The sequence below is a fragment of the Grammomys surdaster genome, unplaced genomic scaffold, assembly GCF_004785775.1.
Source record: "Grammomys surdaster isolate TR1022 unplaced genomic scaffold, NIH_TR_1.0 133, whole genome shotgun sequence".
Lineage (NCBI taxonomy): Eukaryota > Metazoa > Chordata > Mammalia > Rodentia > Muridae > Grammomys > Grammomys surdaster.
The window spans coordinates 15,306,831-15,326,149 of record NW_021604591.1 but is presented as its reverse complement, the minus strand read 5'-3'; the positions used below and the strand labels follow the sequence as shown (position 1 = coordinate 15,326,149).

The 19,319-nt window shown below is 43.1% G+C and overlaps 1 long non-coding RNA gene, 1 pseudogene and 1 gene segment (V, D, J or C); 2 read left to right on the top strand and 1 right to left on the bottom strand.

Annotated features, from left to right (window-relative positions):
• Window positions 1-19,319, top strand: part of LOC114616845 — a 35,776-nt gene that overhangs the window by 6,890 nt on the left and 9,567 nt on the right.
• Window positions 14,806-19,134, bottom strand: LOC114616847. Of its 2 annotated transcripts, none has more exons than XR_003710702.1 (2): window positions 19,023-19,134; window positions 14,806-16,620 (listed from the first exon to the last, which is right to left on the bottom strand). It is a non-coding gene; the product is annotated as an uncharacterized LOC114616847 (long non-coding RNA). The 2 variants fall into 2 exon arrangements; XR_003710703.1 differs by lacking the exon at window positions 19,023-19,134 and adding an exon at window positions 18,031-18,330.
• On the top strand, window positions 18,005-18,165 carry LOC114617014 (annotated as a pseudogene).

Sequence of the window (19,319 nt, the reverse complement as noted above, 5' to 3'; positions counted from 1 at the left end):
CTCGTGTAACTAATCTGTCCAGAAAATTATTTCAGTATCTTACAAGAAACTGCTCAGAAAACTTCAGTGAGACACTCAGAAAATTGAGAACAGCTGTGGTGAACATCAACTCGACGCACGTGGATCTGTTCCTGACTGAGGGACTGTCCTCCCAGAATTCTTCAGCTTTCTTCCTTTCTTTTCCTTTTCCCCCCTTCCTTTTTTTTTAAGTAAGTGGGAGTAAGCCTGTTTAGTTTACCCTAAGTTGTGGTTTAGTATTCATCCTTTGATTGGTTTGCAAACTCATAACTCAATAGAATTTTGGCAAGGCTATTATTGGCCAGGCGTTTGTGACCAAAGTACTAGGGGCTTTCCCTGCAGTGTAGCTTTCACTGCTTCGAAAATGAACAGTCCTCCCCTTGCGAGTGGTGGTGCTAAATGTTAGGCCATCAGCGTTGCACCCCAGAGATTTGCCCAATACACTGGGTCAGTGAGGAGTCTCGACCTGGCTGATTCTTGTCTGTATAGCTGTGGTACCTAAATTTTGAGACAAACAGCCCTTACACCCCTAGGAGATGACTCCATTGCACAGGGATGGGTGTTTACATCTCTTTCTGTTCCCCTTAGCCCTTGCACCCAGAAGATTTGTGTTTCCATTGCACCTGGTAGGGTAAGAGAGACGGTTTTAAACTGTTGGTTCTTTGATCGCTTATTCCCCCAAGATGGAATTTGCTTGATCAGGCCGTGGGTTTGAATCATAACTGGTACCATGCTAGACAGGCTAAGGACAGTCAGTTAGATAACTCCATCCTTTTGTCTCCAGACCGGCTGTCAATTGATCCCAACGACGGGAATAAGCTGATCTCATATGCCAGAGGTATACCACAAATGGTGATATTACCCAGTGACAGGCATTACGAGTGGCCACAACCTGGAGCGCACATTCAGAGAATGCCAGGTGTGGGTGCGCGACCCTCGTAGCCTAGCCAGAACGCTCACCATTCTTTGGTGCTGGCTGTGAAGAAATGTCAGTCAGCCTAGACACGGGACATTGACCAGTGCCTGTTTGACAAATCTAAAAAGAAATAGCCAGTAGACAGATTCCTCAGCCGCTGCACCCTAGGGCTTCTGGTAAAGACACCCTGTAAAGCCTCAAACATTTCTGTACACAGTCCCTGCCCACTAAGGTGTTCGTTCCACGGATAGAAGGTCTGGTAAGTCAATAACGGAGTGGACGGATAAGGCTCGGCCACCTAAGACAGGACAGCCTCGGGTGGGGAGGCTGACCCCGTGACGGGTAAGAGTTTGAGCACTGCCCTCTAAAGAGACTCAGACCCGCCGTGAGACCCCCCAAAGGTGGGAGTTACGAAACCTTCCCAGGGACCCCTGCCACCCTCTATATTTAAACAAAAAGGGGCAGTTGTTGGGAGCCGCCACGAGAGCTGACAAAGTCCGCCATCGCTAGGTGGCGCTGTCGCCCGTAATTCTTCCTAGTACCAAGTAAACTGCGCATGTGCCATGGTAAGCCCGCCAAAACTAAGCCCATCCCACGGCGTTTGGCGCGCTACGAGTAAGCAGCCAATCAGGGGGTGAATACCCCGCTCTGGGGTATATAGGCAGTGCTTTCCCACGCCTTCTCGTCTTCTTCCACCATCTTGGTTTTGGGGAAATAAACGTGTTCATACGGAAGGATTCTGGCGTGTGTGTGATGTGTGTGTGTGCGCGCGTGTGTGTATGTTTTTTGCCGGCGAGACCACTTCACGCGCGCCCCGCACAAAATCCTCTGTTTGCTCTCTCCAAGTCATCCTGCTCACTATCTCCAGGTTCACTCTGAAGGTCACCTCCTCTAAGCAACCACCGCCAAGTGGTCCCCAACTCCCTTCTTTCCTATTAAGGAAAATGTCAAGTAAACTTTTTCTCTCCAGAATACAAATCCCCTTTCCTTGCAAAACTTAAATCAAATTAAATCTGACTTTAGAGATTTTGAGTTGACCCTGACCAATATACTGATGCTTTCCAAAATCTCACCCTATTAATGGATATAAGCTATGAAAAGATAATGTTAGTCTTATGTCAGACAAACATAAGTTCAGGAAAACAAGTTGTTTCCAGGCTGCTGAATCTTATGCTGATGATCTTCTTGGTCCACCTTATCAGTTCTTTTGTGAAGGGGAAAAAGACTCCACAGTCAAGGAAGTCATTTCCTAAGAAAACCATTAATGGGTCCATGACAGTCCTGTCTTGGAACAGCAAGATAAGTATTTTCAAGCTTCTATAGCAGAGGGATTAAGAAGGGCAGCCTGATATACCTGTTTCCTGGGAGGCTCTGCCAGAGCCCAACAATTACAGAGCCTGATGCTCACAGCTAACCATTGAACTGATCACAGGGTTCCCAATGGAGGAGTTAGAGAGAGGACTGGAGGAGCTGAAGGGATTTTGGCCCCATGGGGAGAGTGACAATACCAACCAACCAGAGCTCTCAGGATCTAAACTACCAGCCTGGGAATACACATGGAGGGACCCATGGCTCCAGCTGTATGTGTAGTGGAGGATGGCCTTGTGGGAGAAGATGTCCTTGGTCCCATGAAGGCTGAATGCCCCAGTGTGGGGGAATTCGAGGGCAGGGAGGTAGGAGTAGGTGGGTGGGTGGGGTCACATCCTCATAGAAACAGGAAGAGAAGAAATTAGATAGAAGATTTCAGGGGGGAATGGGGAAAGGGGATAACATCTGAAATGTAAATAAATATAATATCCCATTTTTAAAAAGAAAAAGAAACTTCAGGAACTAGGATCAGAGGCCAACGACCAGGAGCTAGTTGGGAAATAAACCACACAGAGGTAAAAGCCTGCATATATGGATATAAATATCTGCTAGTTTTTATAGATATCCTTTTAGAATGGGTAGATGCCTACCATACAAAGAATGTGACTGCCGGTCTTTTGGAAGACGTTATACCCAGTATGGTTTACCTACCCTGCTTGGGTCTGACAATGAACCAGCCTTTATTTCTCAGTTCACTCCATCATTAGCACAGGTTCTGGGGACCATTGGAAATTATATTGTATATGCAGACCCCAGAGTTCAGGGCAGGTAGAGAGGATGAATTGGGCCCTGAAAGAAGCCTAGACAAAATTTAAACCTTGAAACTAGTGGTTACTGGATATCTCTCCTACCTTATTCTTTGTATAAGGCCAAGAATATCCCTTATACCTTGGGTTTTATACCTTTTGAGATGCTCTATTGGAAACCGCTCCTATGCTGCCTAACCTCCAGTTTCACATTCTAGCCAAATATGACCAACATAAGTTCTTAAATATTTGAAGGCTCTCCACAGTGTCCAGAAGCAACCATTGTGGTTGTGAAAGCAAAGGTTCCATCTACTGGGACCCCTCGTTAAAATCTGATTTCATTAAGTTAGTTAGAAATGGAACACCCTCATGTCTTCCTTCTCCATCTCACCGTGTAACCCCCTGTTGATGGTTTGTAGATGCTTTGCCCAGGGAGTGGCACTATTAGGAGGTGTAGCCTTGTTGGAGTAGGTGTGTCAATGTGGGCATGGGCTTAAGACCTTCATCCTAGCAGACTGGAAGTTCATCTTCCACTAGCAGCCTTCAAATGAAGAACTCTCAAGACATTTATAGGACAAATACATTGCTACACACTGCAGAGAGCTGCACAATTTTACCTATGGAGTTCCCTAAACAATCCATTCATCAGATTCATCAAGCTTCACACCTGGGTCATTGAAAACTAAAGCAACTGTTCTGAGAGGCCAGATACAAAGTATTTAACATGCATCATGCCTGCCTAGATGCTGCCAAGCTCCCACCTTGGTGATAATGGACTGAACCTCTGAACTTATAAGACAGTCCCAATTAAATGTTGTCCTTTATAAGACTTGCCTTGGTCATGGCATCTGTTAAACCTTAAGGCAGAAGTTGGTACCTGGGACTAGGGAATTGCTGTGATAAGCCTAACCATGCTTTTGTTTGAAAGAATGTGGATTTGAGGACTTTGGATTTGGTAAGCTGGGGGATGCTTTAAATGGGACATAATGGGCTACCCTAGTAGGAATACGGAAAACTTTGTTGCTTGTAATTTGAACTGTGCAGACCAAGGCCAAGGGGTGTCCAAGAAGAATTTCAGTTTGTGGCATAGAGACTGTTTTTATGGTATTTTGGTGAAGAATGTTGATGCTTTTTGCCCTTGTCTGAAGAGTCTATCTAAGGCAAAGTAAAGAGATTTAAATTAATTGCATTGACAAAGAAAATCTCAAAAAAGCCCAGCAGAGACTTTCTTCTCTGGTTAAGTTTCATGAAGAGCATTTTGAACAAGCATAGTAAGCTTAGAAGGGAAAAAAATAATATATGGTTCAAGTATTAAAGGGACATCAGGATGTGAGATGGAGTCGAATCCTGTGTTGTAGGAGATAGCAGATTAAGGAAATGGGACTTTGGGGCAAGATCCTACCCAGCTAAATTTTGATCCAGGTGTAGTGGCACACACCTTTAATCTCAGTAGATAAAGCCAAATAGATCTCTTGAGTTTAAGGCCAGCCTGGGACAGAGCAAGTTCTATGTGAAGAAAAGCTTAAGTTCAGGCAAGGCGGTACCCACCTTTAATCCCAGGAGTGTCTCTACAGGCATGTAGATCTCTGAGTTCAAGGTCTGTCTAAAAAGCAAGATCCAGGACAGCCAAGTTGAGACAATGAAAGCCTAGAAAAACAGCTAATGATAATGTAATAGAAGAAAGGGGCTGACAAAAGCCACTGTGCATGTTGCAGCCTGCAGTGGTCATGGACTTTTGTATTGTGAGTTTCTGATGCTTCTCTCAGTCTATACACTACCTACACCTAGTGGCAGGAATATGACATGAACATACAGAGAATTGGCCTAACCTTTCAAATGCTATATAGCCCATCATAAAATTCCTTACCAACATTTCCTTATTCACAAAATAAAACGCTCTTGCATAGCATTGATCTTTTAGTGTTATATTAAATATAATTAATCTGAATTATGAATTTGGAGGTACCCCCTTTAAGCTTGCCAACCAAGGCAAATTCCCTGGCAGGAAACATAGGCTTGTGGAAGTTAGGGAGTTGGCCTAATGTCACACACAATACAAAAGACATACAATCAAGAGTCTATTCCAATACCTGAATTGTGGTTTCATTAATGACCCCCACCCTCCTACAACTAGGAAGACATGCTGGTCAGAGAATGCTACTGACACTCTACCCATCCTTAGGCTTCTGGGTGCCAATAAGGACATTAGCATGTAAGTGGCGCAGAGATGAGTCCATTTAGCTCTAAAACAGCATCAAAATGTTAAAGAACACACAAGCCCCCAGTGTGCACTTGCCTTGCCAAGATTGGCTTCTAAGAGGTCATTGTTTGCTGCCATTGGCTGGCCAGTCTGCTCCCCAGACCACACACCAGCCTGGCTAGCTGATTAACTCTATTCATTATCACTAGGTATATAAGAAAGATTTATATTAATAACATGGTTTTAGTTAGGGTTACGGTTGCTGTGATGAAACATCATGTCTAAGACATTGTACAGAAGAAAGCATTTAATTGAGGCCTTGCTCACACTATCACATATCATATCAGACCATTGCTCCATGGCCATCATGGTCACACTTCCTCTGATACCTCCTAGTCCTTCCTAACAGTCAACCAATTGCAGAACAACACACTCAAATATGTGATGGGGTGTTCTCATCCAAACCACCAGAAATGTTTTCATGCTCTTCTTGAAATTATCATGATGGCTAAAGAAACTCCATTTTATTTTAGGTATCCATCTTGGTAACCACTAGCTGATTTTCTCTGACTCCAGTCCCTGGAAGATAACTTCCCATAACCCTGACGTAGTGACCCTCACTCAGAAATGCACAGCCATGACCGTCTACTTGTTAACATAAAATTAACCGCTTTTTGGCCTCTCTAACCTCCATACAATCAAGGGCTATTTTGAAGTTGCCTTATCTTGGCAGAGTATAAAAACTCCTGACTTGCTTGTGCAGATACTCAAGGTTGTCTTGTGGTTTTTCAGTTTTAAAAATCCTTCCCTCATCCTCCTTCACAGAGAAATATCAATTTTGGCTCAGAGATTGTTATCCTGCTAACAATAATCAATAAAAATTTTAATTATAACTGGATTGAGTCTATAGTCTTTTCCCAGTGGTCAGGAACCCCATAACATTATTACTTAGAATATTTTTCAACTCCCCACTGAGCAGCTCTCATGCAATGTCCCAAGATACCAATTATCTTCCAATCTCATACTTAGAAGGCCTCTAATAATCCTGGAAACTGGAAATCCTCCCAAATAAATTTGTAACTTGACATATTATCTTCTTTGAATTGGTCTCCAGAGCTCAATTTTATATTCAATGACAATTACTTTTGTCTCTTCTTTTTTGAAGGGGTAAGGGAGAGATCAGTTAGGATACTAATTTGTAAGCCAGGCTGACTTCAAATTTGCATTCTCCTTCCTAAGTTTCCCAAGAGTTGGGGTCAAAGGTATGCACCTCCAGCCATAAATAAGCCACCTTGTAAAGTATATAATTCTATATGTTTGGGGAACTATACAGCTGTGTATTTACAACTGTATTCAAGATATAATCCATAACCATCTCCATGCCAGCTCTGGAGCCTTTCATGATCCTAGAGTTTGCTTTTCCAGAAAGTTTTATGGATAGAACCTATCATATGTAGCTATATTTGGGGATTTTATTTTTACTGGTTGGTTGGTTGGTTGGTTGGTTGGATAGTTGGTTGGTTGGTTGGTTGGTTCGTTCGTTCGTTCGTTCGTTCGTTCGTTCGTTTTGAGAAAAGAGTCTCTCCACTTGCCCAGGCTAACCTCAAAATTAACAATTTTCCTGTCTGTGTCTTAGTGTCCAAGGTAGCTGAGATTCTAAGCATAAACTGTGACACACAGCTAATGTGCAGGCTTTGAGGCCAGCTTCATTTCCCCAGCACAGCACACTAAGACAGTCACCAATGTCATTTTAGATGTTGGTAGTATACTGTTTGATGTTAGCGTTATTCGATTGTTGGACAGTCCCAAGCTTTCTTTTTTTAATCACTAGTTCAAGGACATGTGACTGTTTAAAGTTTGGGTCTGTTAGTAATAATGTTGTCAGAATAGTGGCACATCCCTGTAATCCCTGCATTAATGGGGACAGAGATAGTCTACATAGTGAGCCCTGAGCCAGGCACTGCTATACAGCAAGGCCCTGTCTCAGTAATGATGAATGTTTATACATTTAAGTACAGGTTTTGTATAAAAATAGGGTTTCACTTTTCATGGTTAAACACATAGTAGAAGACTGCAGGGTCATAAATTATGCTTATCTTTAAAAGAAACTGGCAGCCGAGCGGTGGTGGCGCACACCTTTAATCCCAGCACTTGGGAGGCAGTGGCAGGCAGATTTCTGAGTTCGAGAGTTTGAGGCTAGCCTGGTCTACACAGTGAGTTCCAGGACAGCTAGGGTTACACAGAGAAACCCTGTCTCGAAAAACCAAACCAAAAAAAAAAAAAAGAAAACAAAAAAGAAACTGGCAAAGTGTTTGGCCAAGACACTGCACCATTTAACACAGATCATTTGTGCAAATATAGTTCTGTTGTCCTAGTCTATATATTTGGTATTAATATAAACACATATCCAAAGGTAGATATCTGTTCAATTTTTTGGCATGTTATTGTTAAGGCATTTGCAACTGTCTCTTTGAGAAGTTTAGGGTTTTTTTTTTTTTTTGGTCCAATTATCTTTCTTTCATTTTCTACAGCTTGCAGATCCTGGTTTACTGATCTTAATAGTAATGATTATTTCATATTTGGTTTCTATTCTAGCTTGCTTTTTTTTTTTTTTTTGGTTTGGTTTTTTGAGACAGGGTTTCTCTCTGTAGCCCTGGCTGTCCTGGAACTCACTGTGTAGACCACTGTGGATTTCTCAGAAATCCACCTGTCTCTGCCTCTCAAGTGCTGGGATTAAAGGTGTGTGCCACCACTGCCCGGCTCTAGTTTGCTTTCTGATGCTGAGATAAAACACTAACCAAAAGCAAGTTGGCTGAAACTAAAGTAGAGACTATGAAGAAATATTGCCTACAGACTTACTCTGGGCTCACATTCAGTTACCTTTCTTCTACAGCCCAGACTCATCTCCTTAGGGTTGGCAACAACCCACAGTGGGCTGGGCCCTCTTATATGAAGTAGCAATTGATAAATTGCCCTGCAGACAAGTCCGAAGGCTAATCTAATAAATACAATTCCTCAATAAAGGTGCCCTCTTATCAGATTAGTCAAAATGACAGCTGATATATTGTTAATTTTTATTACTAATTATTTCTGTTCAGCAACAAATAAAACACAGATAATCATTCTCAGACTTTGTGCTGTCATTGTGTCTAATATACCTTAGATAGGGGTTTGATGGAGACATCTCATTTGGAGCAGCATGTTCTGAGATATCTCTCTCTTTCTCTTTCCCCGTAGGTCTCCGTGTTTGTACCATCTGCTGAAGGAGGAAGCCTCTCTGAAGATGGCTGAATAAGGCACTGATCTATGCTATTAAGAGAATATCATTAGCAGTCATGCTATTGTCACTTTTTTTAGAGCAGTAGTGTTTGGTTCTGCCCTAGGTCTCTGAACTATCTAGTCTCTGGTTCTTGGTAACTTAAGCAGTGTCATATATGGGTTCAATCTTGTAGAACAAGCCTTAAATCAAATCAGACATTGGATGGTTACTCCCACAAGCTTTGTGCCATCATTGCCCTAACACATCTTATAGGGAGCATGGATTTGTAGATCAAAGGGTGTATGGCTGGGCTGGTATTTATGTTTCTCTTTTGATAGTCTGCAGAGTACCTTTCCATACCAAAGACACTAGAACATAATGGGGAATTCCAGTTCTATGTAAGCACCAGCTCAACCTCTCCATATTCAAAGAATTGTGTGGGTATCCACATATTTGTGAAACAAGCAGAGGGAGAGTTAACTTGGGCCTCTATATTAGTGTGTTTCCCATCTGCAATTCAACCAACCTTAAATGAAAGTTATTTAGAAATGTGTATGTGTGCACATGTAGATGTGCATACACACTTCCCACTAAGCAGTACCCCAGCTCCAACAAGATTCTTTTATTTTTTTCAGTTTGTGTTTTCTTTATTTCTTCTATTTCTTTACGTTTTCAGGACTTGAAGTATTTTATTCATTTTCTTCACCTGTTCGACTGTATTTTTTATTAATTATTTTATTTATTTACATTTCAAATGTTGTTCCCCTTCCCTAAGAGGAAGGGCTGAAGGAGCTGAAGGAATTTGCAATCCTATAGGAAGAACAACAGTATCAACCAACCAGACCCTTTAGAGCTCCCAGGAACTAAGCCACCAACCAAAGAGTACACATGGGCTGGTCCATTGCCCCTCCTAATACATTTGCAACAAAGGACTTCCTTGTCTGGCCTCAGTGTCAGGGAAGGAATATGCTTGGTCCCGTGGAGGCTTGATGGCCCAGAGAAGGAGGATGCTAGAGGAGTGAGGTGGGAGTGGGCGGGTAGGTGGAGGAGCATCCAAAAAGATTCTTTAATTGCATCTATGCTGGATACATATGGCTGTTTTCCTTGCCATTGTTCCCCAGACACCACTGCATTTACAAGTTTTTGCAAGGCATTTGTTTTGGACTTTGGTTTTTCTTGTATTTTTCTTCTTTAGACTCTCCATGCAGTCCACGGTGCAGGAGCTTGCTATGTAGACAAGGCTAGTCTTGAATTCACATACATCCTCCTGCCTCTGCCTTCCAAGTGCTAGGATCCAAGACATACACCACTGTGTCTAGCCTGAGTTTTATATTTTTAAACAGTCTATAAATTGTTTCAAGTAAACACCAGGCTTCACACAGGTTATATGCAAATCAGGCATCTTACAGAGGGACAGGATTTACATTTGTTCATTTGTTGTTTGAGGCAGGGCCTCAAAGTCTTGATCCACTTGCCTCCACCTCCCTGGTGCTGACACTACCCAGCTTAAGTACTTTCAGATATACTCATTTACCTAGCTTAAGTATTTTATAAATATACTCACATTATGGGCTTTTCAAAGCTCTGTACTGCATATGTCTATTTCTTTATTGTTTGTGTGCGTGGCGGCAGGGACTGCATGCTATGACAAAGAAGTGGAGTCAAAGGACACCTTGTATGTGTTGATTCTCTTTCCATTATGTGGGTCCCAGAGACTGAACTCAGGCCATCAGTCTCAGTGGCAGATGCCTTCATCAGCTAAGCCAACTCACCACGCCTGTTTCATAGCCGTTTGGATATATGTATCTAAACCAAGGGCTTAGGAAGCATAAATATTTGATTTGCAACCACACAAGAAAGGGCCCTACCATAGATCATGGACTGACCAGATTACAAGGTCTATCTATACTGTTTCTTCATGCATCAAATTCCATTGCATTCAAATATCTATTTCAGATAACCTATGTTCAAAACAGCTGTATTAATGAGACAGTTTATCATCAATGAAGCATCACCTACTGTTGATTTGTTAAAGAGGATTATTTATTTTCAATATAATTAAAAGCCTGATTACTGGCATATTGGCTGGCTTTTATTGTTGTTTCCTCTGTGCTGAAACTGTCCATACAAACTAGAAATAAAGTCTGAAAAGTCAAAAACAAAAAGAAAAAAAAACAAACCACAATGTTCTGATAGGTGGAAACTGTGTGCGTATGTGGGGGCAGGGGAGGGGGTAATAGTCATACATGTGTGACAGAGAGATAGGGGAAGGGAAGAGAGACAGATTTTCTAAAAACAACAGTCTGATTCCATTACTGGGGTGGGGACCTGACCAGATTCAGATCACTGCTTTTGTTTGCAGGCCAGCTCAGTGAGCCATGACCAGGCTTCTGTAGGCTCAACACCTATACAGCACTGCCATCTGCTGACACAGCTTCTGCACACTGTTTCTCTGTGCCACACCTATTCATACGTATTAGAAATAGTATGAGAAGAAAATAACGTTCAGATAGGAAGAAAGCATATAATGTACATATATAGATACTTATCCACGTGGGTGGGGGGTTGGGGAGTGGGGGAGGGTGGGGGTGGCTAGTTGGGGGGTGGGGGGGAAGGAGTGGGGAGGAAACATTTTCTTAAAACAACAATCTGATCCCATTATAGAAGTAGAGACCTGACTAGATTCAGATCACTGCTTTTGTTTGCAGGCCAGCTCAGTGAGCCATGACCAGGCTTCTGTAGGCTCACCGCCTATACAACACTGCCACCTGCTGACACAGCTTCTGCACCCTGATGTGCTCAGGCAGTGAGCTGTCTGGTGGCACTGTGAGACCATTTCCTTTTCTTTGCTTTCATTTTTGATATCTAAACAATGTTTCTACAACTTCAGAGACACAAATTGTATAACTAACTTCAATTTTACAAATTAACATTGTCCCACCTTTTACTGTTATCAGATGGCTTGTCATGGTTCTTCTGTCCTGCCAAGATAAGGAGTAAAGCTCCCCTTGGTCACTAGTCCCAGGCCTTGGTCACTAGTCCCAGGCCTTGGTCACTAGTCCCAGGCTTTGGTCACTAGTCCCAGGCCTTGGTCACTAGTCCCAGGCCTTGGTCACTAGTCCCAGGCCTTGGAGTTCCAAAAGTCTGGGCTTGGAGGGAGTCCCAGAAGCTTACAACTCCAAGTCCTGAGAGATAGAGGGCTAGTGTTCCAGGTTTTGAAATCCAGCACGATGGCTGGGGAGAGATGACTCAGTAGTTAAGATGTGCCCTGCTTTTGCAGAGGATGTAAGTTCAGTTAGCACCCACATCAGGCAGCTCATAGGCAGTTACATACAACAGCCTGTAACTTCATCTCCAAGGGACCTAAACCTCTCTTCTGGCCTCTTCAAGCACTCTGCTCACATGCATACACACACACATGCACATATGCACACCATATATATGTGTGTTTGTGTGTGTGTGCGCGTGTGTGTATGTGTGTTTGTGCACACCATATATATGTGTGTTTGTGTGTGCGTGTGTGTATGTATGTATGTATGTATGTAGCAGATGCACTCTGCTTGGCTCACACTGCAAGACAACCTTGAGATACCAGCTAGACGTTGCCCTCTGGTGTTGAAGCACTAGTTGCAATAAAAGGCCCGGTCCTGCCTATTTTTGTTTTTTATCATTAGTAGAGTGAGTTGAGCTGATAACATGAGGAAAGGAAGGAAGCAGGGGCAGTGATGGAAGCATCCCTGGTGACATCAGCAGTGACATCAAAAGGCTGTGGCAGAGATTATATATATATATATATATTCCTTTTAAAAAGCCAAAGAGATGGTTTAAAGTACTCAGGTTAAAGGACTATTGCTCTGGGCTTTAAGCATCAGCAAAGGACTATTGCTCTGGGCTTTAAGCATCAGCAGCCCTAGCACTTGGCAACTCTCTTAATCCTCAGCAATGAATGCTTGCAGCACGCAGTCCTAAGATTCCTCTTGGAACCACATTCCTGCAGTGACAAGTGTTGCAGCTCTTCAGTCTGGGGTATCTGAGACCTTGGCCCTTTGACAGATCCTTAGAAATCTCCCAGTACCAGGGCCAGAAGTTTCTTGTCTTCAGCTCTTGACAGGCCTCCTCGTCTCTGTTGCCTCTGCTCCTCGTCATGTCTGTCCCAGCCTTTTGATGTCACTGCCAATGTCACCAGGAACACTTCCTTCACTAATAACACTGCCTTCACTGCCCCTGCTTCCTTCCTTTCCTCATGTTACCAGCTCAACTCACTCTACTAATGATAAAAAAACAAAAACAAAAAAAAAATAGGCAAGACCGGGCCTTTTATTGCAACAAGTGCTTCAGCACCAGAGGGCAATGTCTAGCTGGTATCTCAAGGCTAACTTGCAGTGTGAACCAAGCAGAGCGCTTATATAGCCAGAGTGGAGGTGTGTCCAGGGTATGTGCACAGGGCAGTATGTCACACCAATGAAGAGCAATATTCTCACCAAGCATGAAGGGCTGCACCTGCCCCAATCACATCAGTCCCTCAGGCAAATGAAGTCACTCACCTCCAGACTGCCTTCTTGACTGATATTTGTTCACTCAAGGCCATACATAGCTCCATAGGATGAAGCAGTTCTTAATTTATTATCCAAATCAGGAAAATTAACATTAAGAGACATGTTTACAATAAAGTTGTCATTCATGGTGATTTAACAATGCATTAAGAATACATAACTCCTGCCTCAGTGATCCCATAAGTAATGGGTCTCCTAATATGACTGTTTTACTCATCTCCACTATCCACTGCCCTCAGCAACCCCCACACAGATCGCGTTTGACATGTGTGATTACACATATATCCTGTATTTTAATCATATTCAATACCCACTACCTTCTCTTACCTCCCTCACACTCCTTCCCAACTGCACCACCTGCTAGCTTTGTGTCTGTTTTTAAGGTTTATTTTTATTTATGTGTATGAGTGTGTGTCTGTGTACGGACCATGAGAATGTGTCCAATTTCCTGGACCTGGAGTTACAAACAGGTGTGACTTACCTGTTGTGAGTGCCGGAAATCAAACTCAGGTCCTCTGCAAGAGCAGCAAGTGTTCTTGACCACTAAACCATCTCCCCACAACCCACACACACACTTTTTGATAACCTATTGAGTTTAGCTGAGGTAACTTACATAAACTTGAGTTAGGGGTTACTTAACAAACCATGAGCAGCTTAGTAATGGCTGTATCACTAAAGAAACTTTTGTCCCCTCCCCTAGAAACTATTAACAACCAAAAGCTCTTTAGGAAAGGGTGGGGAGCTTATAAGCCCCAACTAACCTAGCTAGAGAACCTTAACTGACTGTAAATCCTAAAGGAAGAGAAGAGCCGCATAAGCCCCTCCTCTGCCCATGATGGGATATTGACAGGTCAGATCTTCTGGTTGTGGGCAAGTAATCAAGCTGTTCTGAGTTCATAAATACAACAGCCGTATCTGGTTCCCAAGGTTGGTCCACGAAACCCCTTTCCTTCCTCCAACTCTACGTTTTTCCTACACCTTCTTCCACAATGAACCTTGTATGGTGATGGCATAAATGAACCATTGATAACTGAGCACTCAATCATCCCCCTATTTCCAGTGCTTTGACCAGTTATGAGTCTCTGCAATAAAAAACACACAAAAAGGGGAGGTCTGAGCAACACCAATCTATAGGTTTCAACCTAATTATACAAAGTCATTCAAATGACACATCACATCCATTTAGTGAAACAAAAGCAGTAAGTTTCCCACTGAGGCCCATAACCACACCACCATGAGCCTTTAACCAGGTTTACACTAGCAGGGGTGAGTACTGTGGAGTGGACCTTAAACCCAATCAGAAAATGGTTGGTTACTCCCATACTAGCCATACCACTATTGCTCCAGTGGGCATAGCTTACCTGCCACTGGGTAGATTGTATAGGGCACAGGGTCTATAGCTGAATACAACTACCGATGAGTGCCCTCACCCAGAAGACTGCATACCATCTTCTGGCACTGTGAAATCTACCCAGCTGAAAGGAAGCCTCCAAACAGTTCCAGCTTGATGTTTCCATGTCCTATGACCAAAGAGCGTAGTGTATTCAGAAATGGGGTCTTAGCATCTTGAAATTAGCTATGGTAATTGCCTATATTGTTTGGGGGACCTTATGGACCTCAATGACCAACATACAGCATGGTATATCACTTCTGGCACTGGGATTTCCTGGATTTGGTTACCTTACATTCCAACAAGGTAAAATTTTCAAAAGCTTTACAGTAACAGAAAAAAAGGAGACCGTAAGGTACTTTTTAAATTTATTGATGGGCACAAGAGTGCAGGTTAGAGAGAAATCGGAAACCTCTGCTACAGGCCCCAGATGCTATCTGGCATTCACAGCGTTTGACATGAGGATGCTGTGCATCCAACAGCTCAAGTTGGTGGATGAGCTGGGATCTGTTCATATATTCCAAAGGATTTACCTAATAACAAGATGTTAGGTCACAGAAGGCAGTAAATGCCTCAAGTAGCAGTAACTGGCCACTTGAGGGAGTTAAAGACAACTTGGCTCCGGGTCTGCATTGTTTCCACCTCTATCATTATTATTATTATTATTATTATTATTATTATTATTATTCCCAAATGTTGCCCTCCTCCCAGCCTCCTCTTGTAGATTTCTTCCCCTAATCTTCCTCCCCTTCACCTCTGAGAAGGTGCCCCTGCCCCAGGCATCCCGCTTCCCTCAGGCATCAAGTATCTACAGGATTAGGCACATCCTCTCCCACTGAGAAGGCAAGGCAGTCCTCTGCTACGTATGTGCCAGGGGCCTCAGACCAGCCCATGTATGCTCTTTGGTCGCTGGCTTTCTCTCTGGGTGCTCTCAGGGGTCTGGGTTAGTTGACACTGTTCATCTTCCTATGGAGTTTCCGTTCCTTCCTTTCCTTCAATCCTTCCGCTAATTCGTCCATAGGAGTCCCAACCTCAGTCCAATGGTTGGCTGTAAGTATCTGCTTCTGTCTCAGTCATCTGTTGGTAGAGCCTCTCAGAGGACAGCCATGCCAGGCTCCTGTCTGCAAGTACAATAATGGTGTCAGGGTTCTACTCGATGATTCAGCCTTTGTAGAGTGATCAGTATAAGGTGCAGGTTCTTGTGGAGGGAGCTGCAGGGGAGATGAGGACTTTAATTCACATGGATAAAATAGAAGACTGCCTCTATGTGAGCTGAGAAAGGTGAATCAGGGGACAAAATGAACTTTTTCCCACAGTGAGAAGTAGAGGAAGAATTTCAGAAGTTCATTTTAAAAGTGAATGAATACTTGAAAAGAAGGGGGCAGAAGGGAAATGTGCCAAAGAAATCAACTAAATGCTGCCTCCAGCTTACACCTCCTTAGAGAGGAAAGGGGAACAAAAAGCTACTCCTGAAAGAAAACCTTACCAAAGCAGAGCAGTGCCACCATCAAGACAGGCACAGAGCTCTCACATCCTAAAATACAGATGCGGAACCCTCTGGCATGGGGATCAGCCGTGGATAAAAACACCTCATGGGCACCCTCTTGGGAGGGTGAAAGACAGACTGCAAAGCTCAATGTGGCCAGCAGAGGTCCCTAGTCAGCAGCAAGGAAAGCCCTCTGATACTAACTAGAGAAACAATACAGACTCAGCAAAAACAAAAAACGGAAACATGAGCCCACAAGTTCACCGAACCCTCTTCCTCCATGAGTATGCTTTTCTGAAGAAGCTGCTCCAACACAGCCTCACGTCTTCCTTTCTATTGCTTCTTCTGTGAGGTTCTTTCTTCCCCCACAATATTCACGTAGCAGGATTTTTACTGTATGTATTTGGGTTTTTTTAATATATATATATTTTTTTATTTGTTATTTCTCTTCATACAGTCATTTAATTTTGTTCATGTATTTTTACAGTTTAGGGCAGTTTTTTCCCTTAGTTTCTTGTTTCCCCGTGTTTCTTACACACACACACACACACACACACAAATATTTGATACTTACAATTGTTTTATATTTTTCTTAAGTTTTACCTTTTTCTCTTCTAATTGTTGGATGTAAACATTTTCATTATTGGTAAGTCTTTTTCCCCCTATCTTTCCTATTTCCCAAGTCTAGAAAAAGAAAAAGAAACAGACGTTGAAATACAAAGGGAATTCAGAACTTTGAGTAGACTGCACAAGAGAAAATCCTCTTCACTCCATTTTATAATCAGAAAATAAAAAATGTTAAGCAAAGAACAAATAACAAATATTAGGAACTGTAAGGGGGAACACCAACTCATCCACAGGACACAGATTCCAGAATACGTAAAGCCTCTCATCTGCAGTCCTAAAAGCCAGGAAAGCACGAAATGATACGCTTCAATCCCGAAAGTAAATAACAAGTAACCAAGACTGACATATCTACTGTCGTCATTCTTTTTAAACTGATAACAAAGTTACTTGTGTGACAAGCAACCTATAAGTGAGTTCATGACTGCCAAGACAATATTACAGAAGATAGTTTTTAAAATACTTTATAGAGAAAGAAGAAGGACACCCCCATCAAAAAGGCACTGGAAAGAATGGATTTCATGAGAGGATCTATGTCCTGGATTGGCAGAGATAATGTGTGAAATGTTGGACTAACAAACACAATCTACAGATTTAATACTCTCTTCATCACAATTCTAATGACATTCTTTACAAACTAAAAAAATAATACTAAGCTTATATAAAAACACAAAAGACCATGAATAGACTAAGCAGGACAAACCCTGCAGAGCCATCACATCAGCGGACCTCACGCTATCCCACAGAGACGTAATGACAAAGACAGCATGGTGCGTCCACGGAAACAGACATGTAGATCAATGAACTGGAAGAGGACCCATAACCTACACTTCTGTGGACAGATCATTTCTGACAAATGTGTCAAAAACATAAACATGCATTAGAAAAAAACAAGTTGCAAATTAGACATCCACAAGGACTACACTGGATCCATTATCTGTCATCCTGAACAAGAATTAATTCAAAGCTGGGTCAAAAGCTTTGATTTAAAACCTGAAAAGTTGAAACTGCATAGGAAAAATAACTTTTGAAGTGTAAAAAAAAAAGAAAATAACTTTGAAGAAGTGTAAGTTCTTCAAAGCAAGAACTTTCTGAATAGAACCTCCATAACACTGGAAATATCCTCAAGAATTGACAAGCGAGATAAACTAAAACTAAATGGCTTCTTCACAGTAAAAGAAACCATCGACTAATGATAGTCCACCTACAGAATGAAAAAAATTGCCAATTATACTTTAACAAGAGATTGGCTCCTAGAATATATAAAGAACTGCAAAAATTAAACACCAAAAGTATAAAACTTCCAATCAATAAGTGAGATAACAGACTGAATAAAGAAATATAGATGGCCAAAAATATTTTATCATCAGGGAATTGCAGATAAAAAAATAATAGTATATATCTCAAACTAGTCAGTATGGCTATCTTTAAGAAAACAACTGACACCCCCAGCAATGGGCAAAGAGATACCTTGATGGTGGTAGTATTCTTATATCAGTCGGGGCAGAGCAGATGGCAGTTCTTTATTCAGGGACCTAGCTTGTTCAAGTCCTAGCTTCATGTCTGGCTTGGTGGCCTAAACTGTTTTATGCCTAGAACTCATAAAAATCAAATTAAATCCAGGCATTGCAGCGCAGGAGAAGGAAGACAAAGACCTGAGTTGTGACATGTTTTGTAGACCCTCCAGTCTACAGCATGGGAGGGTCCTAGACACACAGGGGCCTGCCTACCACTACCTAGCACAGCACAGGAGGAGAAAGACGGAGACCTGAAGACAGCCATGCCACCCACAGATCCTCCCTCAGGTACATGGCACAGGAGGCCAAAAACACCACTTCCCACCATGCCACACAGCACAGAGAATGTCACCTAGGGGCCCACCTTCATCAGGAGCCACCACAATGCATGAGTGTGTGGTGGACAGATGGGAGAGAAAGAAATGGAGCAGCTTGACAGCAGCCTATTGTGAGGCTGTGGTGAGATCCCAGCCTCAGCTTCTGCTAAGGGTCCTGTCTGGGTCTGAGGCTATGCAGGCAGCGAAGGAGCAGGGTTGGTATCCGAGGCTCACATTACCACCAGAGAGCATGGGGTGTCCCTGGTCTGAGCAGCCACTTAGGTCGTCATGAATGCCCAGGGGCTGTGCAGAACTGTTCCTGCCCCTCACTGGCTGCAGTTCTCTAAAGACATAGCCCTACCTCTCACCATGGCAGCACTTGGGAGATCAGGCCCTGTACCTCGCCCAGGTAGCACAGTGGAGCTGGTCCTAGTGTCAGGTAAACAAACCCCAAGGCATGAGTGTGGGAGAGTTGACCCCTCCACTCTTCTGCTTTGCAGGGGTGATGCCCCTTCCCACCCCACGCCATCTCAGCAGTCAGAAAAGCTGCCACAGGGTCATGAGCGCTGAGGGCTAACCCTGCCCCTTACCAGCTGCAGCACTCCAGAGTCTGGGCCCTGTACCTCACCTGGACAGCACAGCGGAGTTGACCTTGGTGGTGAAGGCACAGATGAGCCAGCACCAAGAGCTGGGCCCACCACAAATCTGCTACAAGGTGGTGTGTGTACACAGGTGATGTCCTCTCCCCTCTGCCCACCCCCCACCCCCATCGACACCTTCAGTAGTCAGGAAAGCAAGTGAAGATGTGTGGACAGAGAGATGTACTTTAGAACACACTGTGACACACTACAGCTTCCATGATGAGATGTCGTCTTCTTCTTCTTCTTCTTCTTCTTCTTCTTCTTCTTCTTCTTCTTCTTCTTCT